The sequence below is a fragment of the Cavia porcellus genome, unplaced genomic scaffold (genome assembly GCF_034190915.1).
Source record: "Cavia porcellus strain 051 isolate PalLab524CR breed Dunkin Hartley unplaced genomic scaffold, mCavPor4.1 scaffold_17, whole genome shotgun sequence".
Classification (NCBI taxonomy): domain Eukaryota; kingdom Metazoa; phylum Chordata; class Mammalia; order Rodentia; family Caviidae; genus Cavia; species Cavia porcellus.
In genome coordinates, this window is record NW_026947500.1 from 60086871 (window position 1) to 60094807 (window position 7937).

General features: G+C 32.3%; 1 pseudogene; it reads left to right on the forward strand.

Moving 5' to 3' along the window:
• The first annotated feature begins 1107 nt into the window (after positions 1 to 1107).
• Positions 1108 to 7937, forward strand: LOC134471133 (putative olfactory receptor 4A4; annotated as a pseudogene).

Below are 7937 nucleotides of genomic sequence, written 5' to 3' on the forward strand. Positions count from 1 at the left end.
CTTTGGTTAATCAAACTTCCAGCACCTGCAAGCATTTAAATAATTGGTCACAGAGAAATATCTCAAGGTGTGGCAGTGTTATGTATGTTTTGTCTACCTGTGTTTCCACTTCTTCATGAAGCTCTTATCTTTCAAGACCAGCAGAGTGCACCAAAACCTACACCTTGAATCAAATGACTGTGCTCTCATGCAGGTGACTGAGGTGGAGTATTTATTTGTATGATTTTGTACTAGACTTTATATCATGTAACAAAAGTACATAGGTGACAAAAAATTGATACTCTTTTAAAGATTCTACATAAACAGGGAATGATGTCACATGCCTATAATCCCAGCTCTAAGGAGGCTGGGGCAGGAGGATCACTTTGAGTTTGAGGCCAACCTGAAATGCATAAAGAAACTGTCAAAAAGACAAATTCTATGTAATTCTGGTGATCAGTTACATTAAAGGGTCTTATGTGACTGCTAAAATATGTATTCACTGATTCCAAGTTTAATAATCTTCTTGGATATTTTAATATTACAAAATTAAATATGATATTAACATCTCAAACCAATGCAGACAATTTCCATGTAATTATTTGGAAAATATTTTAGCATGCAGGTATTCTTATTCTCAGAAATAACTCAGTTCTTTTCTACATGTTCTTTAGAATGTCAAAAATAAGAGGATGGTGTAGCATCAGTGGAAGTTAAAGAAAGAGTTCAGAGAGAATAAAGGAATCCATGAGTAAGCCTGCTTTTAGTTTAATTCCTAGCAATGTTGAATAAAGAGGAGGACTCCGATTGATCTTGACCTTAATGCAGTGTAGAGATTCTCTTAATAAATGCAAAGAAATGATTCAGAACACAGGTTTGGAAGAGCTATGAGGCAAAGAAAATAATTTATCTTACTTTTGTTTTGTTTTGCTTTGCTTTGCTTTTTGACAGTCTCATTACACAGTTCAGGTTGACTTAAGCTCACTCTGTAGCTCAGGCTGGCCTTGAAGGGTACAATTTTTAGAACAAATGCAGACACACTGTGAAACTATGCAGACAGAGTGCTGGAGTTCAACAGGGGAGTGGAGGATGCCAGAATCAGAAGAGCGGTGTTCTTAAGGGTGACGAATGAGGTGGAAGCTGCAGGAGCAGACAGAGCCACAGCTAGGAAAAAAGAAAATCTGGATTTGTGAGAAGCAAACTGAAGAATTTCTGGTCAGATTAAAGTACCTATAAAAGTTAAAGTGTATTTAGAGACCAACGTAATGCATAAGATTATTTAAATATCAGGGTTGGTGACTATTAGCCCAATGTATACTAGAGTTGTTTTTCCTGAGCATGGTCTTCACTGTTTTTCTCTCAGTCTTTATCCTCTCTCTGTCTCTCTCTGTCTCTCTCTCTGCCTTTCCATCTCTGTCTGTCTCTGTTTCTATCTCTCCATCTTTCTTTCTATCTTTCTCTAAAGTAAGCTTTTCTGCTCAAGTCAATTTAGTCTTTCACATATCATCACTTGTTTTTCACATCACTGATAAGGAAAAATGTAAAGTATATTTACAACAAAACATATCTTTTCATATGCCTCACACACACTGTAGTTATGTACAAACATTTACAAGTGGATATATTTGATACTTTTATTTTTGTTTCACAATAATACATCTTATACTTAGTACTGTGCATATTTATTTTTTTCCACAGAGAATTGTGGAAAGCTCTCAAACAGTACTGATATATTAGTCATAATTCTTTTACAATGCTTTTTCTATATAACATATTTTGAATTTTACTCAACTACTTCTTTATTATCATACACCTATATTTATTACATTTTTGGTTTAATGATTTTATAAATGCCATCAAAATCTATTGTGCATATATTCTATGTACTAAGACTTTAATTTTCATAGGAAATTTCAAAATGCATATAGAAACTATGAATATTTTTATTTCCAGAAACGGTTGACAAATTACATTCAAAAATGTTTAAATTTTAAATTTCATTGAATTAGTAAGGCAATGTCTTCTTCCATTTGTATCAACCACAATTAAAGATTTACACTCTAAATTTCATGTATATGTAATACCTTTTTTTAACTTTTCTATTTTCTGTTTTCAGGTAAAATCCAGCATCCTATGTATATGTTTATTGTTCATTTGATTGAATTTTTCTTTATTGGTTACTCATTTCATTTCTACACTCCCCAATAGGTTTGTCTTTTGTTTATAAATTTCTTGAAATTTATAAATTTCTTTGTCTATTTTAGGCATTAAATTTTTATATTCTCTGAAATACAAATCTCTTCTTCAATAAATTCATTTATGATATCGTTTCCTATATGCTTCAAATGCTTTGAATTTGACAAGTGTGTATATTTAAGATTTGTGATTAGTTGAGAAAATTCATCTACTCCCCCAAAATAGAAATTTATTTCTCTTCTATTTCCTTGAAAGTACAAAGTAATTTTTGCTGTTTACGTTAATTTTTAGCCCATCTTAGTTGTTGTTTATGATGTTATATACACAAACATCTTCATAGCTTCCATATGGAAAGCTAGTTATGCCGAAGTTTTCATCTCATGATTGGTCTTTCCCTAGTTATCATTACATTACTTATAAAAATGTTAATATGAGAATGCTAAAGTTAGGCATAATGTTTTATCAGACTTGCACTCTTCTCTCACAGAGTCCTAAAACATAATAAACAATAGTACTTATTTGTGGAATGAATATAGTATCCTAAAATTTCATGGACTACCTAGAAATAATTCTGTTTGAAGAAAATTTTCCTCTGAGCAGTGACATAGGGACCCACACAAGTACATATTGAACAAAAGAACAATGTGACTGAGTTTGTGCTCTTGGGCCTCACTCAGAGCCTCCAGGATCAGAAAATATTGTTTGTTGTGTTCTTGTTGATCTATATGGTGAAAATGACAGGCAACTTACTCACTGTCATGACTGTGATACTCAGCCCAACCTGGATTGCCTCATGTTCTTCTTTCTTGGCTATTTACCTTGTATGGATGCTGTGCATTCCACTATAGTTACCCAAATATGATTATAGATTTACGATATGAGAAGAAAACCATTTCCTTCAAAGCTTGTATGACATGGCTTTTTGTAGGTCACTTATTTGATAGTGTTCAGAATTTGCTACTGGTGACCATGGCCTATGACCACTATGTGGCCATCTGCAAATCCTTGCATTATCTGACCATCATGAACCAATGATACTGTGTACAGTTGTTCATGTTGGCCTTGGTTGGGGTTTTGTGCATGCTGTCCTTCACTTTTGTTTGTTTACAACTTTCCTTTCTGTGGTCCTAATGTCATTGACCACTTCATCTGTGACATGTACCCCTCATTAAACCCTGTATGTACAGACATCTATATTATTGATCTCACAGTGGTGGCCAATTATGGCGCCATGTATGTGGTCATCTTCACACTCTTATTAATCTCTTATTGGGTGATTCTGCACTCACTAAAGAACCTGAGTCAGAAAGAGAGACATAAGTCCTTATCCATCTGTGGTTCCCACATCACAGTGGTTGGCATTTTTTCCTTGTATTTTTCTGTATGTGAGACCTCCCTCTACTTTGCCATTGATAAATCCTTGACTGCGTTTTACACTGTTATCAGTTGAATCCCTTCAGCTATATTCTGAGAAATTCAGAGATGAAAAATGCCATGAAGATGTTCTGCCTGGAAAACAAAAATGAATGGTGGTATAAAGTGGCCTTGCAATCTTTAGTAATGAGCTTCTTCTTCAATGAAATCATACATGATTATTTCATTATGCTAATATCCTTTTTTTTTTTTTTTTTTGGTACCAGTGATCGGACTCACAGCTGCAGGCTTGCAAGGAAGGTGCTTATGCCGTGGAACTAAATCCTTGGCTTTCATTATGCTAATATCTGGCTCAATGTTAAGAACTGTATGGAATGAAAAATATTTAGTTTTGGATTTTCAATCATCAGTATATATTCCTAAGATTGTTAGAATTTGTTAAGAAAATATGTTTGTATTTTACTAAATGTAATGATTCTGTAGAGTTTACAGTTATGCATATTGTCATTAATAATTGAATATTTTTACTTAAAGACTTTTTAATTTTTCTTTTATGAATCAAGTTAATACTCTTCCAGAATTAATAGTAAAAAATGCAAAATAATAGGTGTTTTATTCTTTTTTTACCAGTGCAGAAAATATTAGTGTATATATATATATATATATATATATATATGTATATGTATATATATATATATATGTATATATACATATATATATACATATATATATATATGTATATGTATATATATATATATGTATATATACATATATATATACATACACGCACATATGTGTGTGTGTGTGTGTGTGTGTGTGCAATGTTTGTACTTGTAAGGTACATTAAACACAATTTGTTCATATTGTTCAGAATATTCATGCTGAATATGCTAATATTAAATACTATTTTAAATATTAATCATAAAGAGGTTAAGTAAACAGAATGAGTGTACATCTCATCTCAATTTAAGTCAATTTGTCCACATCCCTGTTTCTTGGATTTTTTTTCTCTCACAAATGTGCTGCTTTTGTTTTTCCAGAATATCTGTGTATTTACTGGCAATACCTAGAAATCTCACCTATCTTGGAGCACTTGTTCACACACACTCATCCCAACCCTATAATCTGTGCCTCCCCTTTGCATCCTCTCCCCATCCTCAGATCCCCTCCTATGCTAAAAAATCGACCTAAAAGTTAGGAATCATCATCCTTTATTATTGGTGAAAAACTATTCTTGTTTGGGCTTATCATAAAACAGCATCCAAGAAATATTTAAGCTTGTATAATTGATTTATTTCACTTTGGCTTATGGTCTCTTCTCTATTCATTTTTCCTAGAAAAGGCTCAGATTTCTCCTTCTTTTTGCTCAGTAGTACGCTATTGTGTAGGTGTATCACATTTTATTAACCTATTTGCCTGCAGATGGATATAACATGTTTTCCCATAATTGAGCTATTCTGAATCATGCTGTTTTAAATATGGATACGAATGTGTTACTGTAATATTATGCTTTAAAATTTTTAGAAGACATGTAGGAGATATGTAAGTTGGTCAATAAAATTCCTACTTTTCCTTTGTGAAGAAAATCTCCATATGGATTTTTTAGTGTTTTTAATAATTTACATTCCCAACAACAATGTAAAAAATTTCTTTTTTCCAGTCATCTCACAGCTTTGGTAGCTTTTGAAGTTTGTGTTGATGGCCATCCTTACTGGAGTGAGATAAAATATCAGGATTTTTTCTTTAGTTTACAATTTTTTAATGGCTAAATTTGCCAACATTGTTTCATATGCTTATTGGCCAGTTGTACTCCCTTAAAGAAGCTTCCATTTGATTCAATTGCCATTTTTAATTGACTCTTTTACCTTCGTTGTGGAATCACTTATGTTTTATAGTACTTTATGAATTCTAGGGATTATTTCTATGCCTGTGAAGTAGATGAAGTGTTTTCCCATTCTGTAGGTTGTCTCTTCACTCTGTTGGTTAGAATATAGTTTTCAATCTCTCCTTGAAAATTCTCTCTGCCTTTGTTTGCCAGTCGGTACCTTGTTCCCTCTCCTCTTCTTCCCTTGTCTTCCTCTTCTTCCTCTTACTCTTCTCTTACTGTCATTTTAATCTTCCATGTACAAAACATCAATGGTACACCTGAGATACAAATCACACACTGCAGTCGTGCCTGCCTAAATAGTACAGACAGTTTATAATGTGCATATGTACTTTCCTATCCCCCATGTTCATATGGACTCATACATTTGTAAGTGGATGGATATATGATATCTTTATATTGGTTTTATAATAGCAATATCCTGTCATACATAGTTTCTGCTTCTTATTCAATAGTAACTTGAGGAAATTTCCCTTAGAGTACTGACTTACTTGTAATTAAATCAATAATGGTGATTTTTTTTCTGTTAAGAGATTATATAATCTGTTCAATGATTTCTTTGATATTATTCACCTTAAATTGTAAACTGTATGTGCCATTAAACTAATACAACAAACATATTGTTTATATGTCAATATGTCCTAAGGTTTTAATTTTCCTGCAATATATTACAAAGAATATAAATATGAAGAATGGTGTGTGTATTTGTACTTCTATAGAGATGTCAAATGGAGTTTCAAAATTTATAAAATTTAAAGTGGAGAAAATACCCTGCTTAAATTTTATCAGTCACCTTTAAAACTTTGAAACATTTAAAATCTAATGTCTATAAAGTGATGTTTGTATGTATTCTTTCCCAATTTTCTCATGACTAGTGGGCTGCAGCATCCTATGTTTATTGGTTATGTGTGTGTATTTCTTCTTTTGTTTTCCTGCTTATATCATCTGTCCATTTTCCTATAGTTTTGTAGTTTATTTATTAATTTATTAAAAACTTTTGTATATTTTAAACAGTAAGTTTTTATGTTCCTTAAGATATAATTATATTTTCCACCTCTGCATTTATAGTATGAATTCTTAACTTGAGAATAAATTGAAAGTAGAATTGGGATAAGTGAAATCAGACTCTTATTTGTAAATATCACATTGTCTCTCTAGTATAAAAAGTAATAGTAAAAAACTGAAATATTAAAAAGATCAAAAATGTATATAATATATACTGTAATAATGAAAGAGAAAGAAAGTGCTCTAAAGGATATAACTAGATGTATGTTCAAATGAGCAAGATCGATAACAACACTACTATTTTTATTAACTCATCAAGCAGAATAGTTTGTACTGTTATTGATTCTTTTTCCACTTTTTGTGCTTTGATTTTGTAACTTGAACAACTACTTATGGGGCTGGGGATTTAGCTCAGCAGCATAAGCACCTGCCTTGCAAGCAGGCGGTCGTGAGCTCTATCCCTGGTGCAGGTAAAAATAAAAAAAGACAAAAAAAATACTTTTAAGATAACACTATGTAATTATCAACTAGTGATTACTTACTGTCATTTTTTGAAATCCTATATTATTTCTACCTTTTATCTATTTTGCTTTTTATCTCTAAATAACAAAAAGAAAATAGAAATGGGTCCATTTGAGATAACTATTATTAACAGAAAATTTTTCTACCACAAGGATATAGAAAGTTACCTTTCCTTTATTATCTTGAAGTAAATAAATTTACATCTTGCTATATTTTACACTAAGACTAATTGATATTTATCTTGTAAATACTTATTGATTTGTGCAAATATTTTAGTTTTCTAATAGCAAGCTTGCTGTAGTAGACTTCTGTTCCTTTCAGAACCAGTCATTTCCACAGTGTTTCTAATTAGTTATTTACAATGATGTTCCTCAACAAAATGGCACTGTGCTTCCATCCAACTTGAATTTCTATTACCTCTGACAGTACTGGAACAGAATAAATGACAATGCCTATAATTGAAAGTAATAAACACATTATCATTTTGATAAATTTTGATTCACAGATAATTTTATCAGAGCAGTGAGAAATGACACACAAAAGTACATATGGAGCAGAGGAACAATGTGAGAGACATTGTGCTCTTGGAGCTCCCTCAGAGCCCCCAGGGTCAGAAAATATTAACTTCTGTGTTTTCGCTGATCTACGTGATGACAATGGCAGGCAGCCTACTCACTGTCATGACTGTGTTGCTCAGCCCAGCGTTGGATGCCCCAATATTCTTCTTTCCCGGCCACTTTTCATTTATGAATGCCATTACAGTTACCTCAAATATGGTTAAGTACTTATTCTATGACAAGAGAATCATTTCCCTGAAATATTAAATATACAGCTTTTTATAAGTGACTTATTTGGCTGTGTTGATGTAATGCTCCTGGTGGTCATGGTCTATGACGTCTACATGGTCATCTGCAAATCCCTGCACTATCATGAACCAACAGCAGTGTGTTCTGCTGCTGCTGCTGACCTGGGTTAG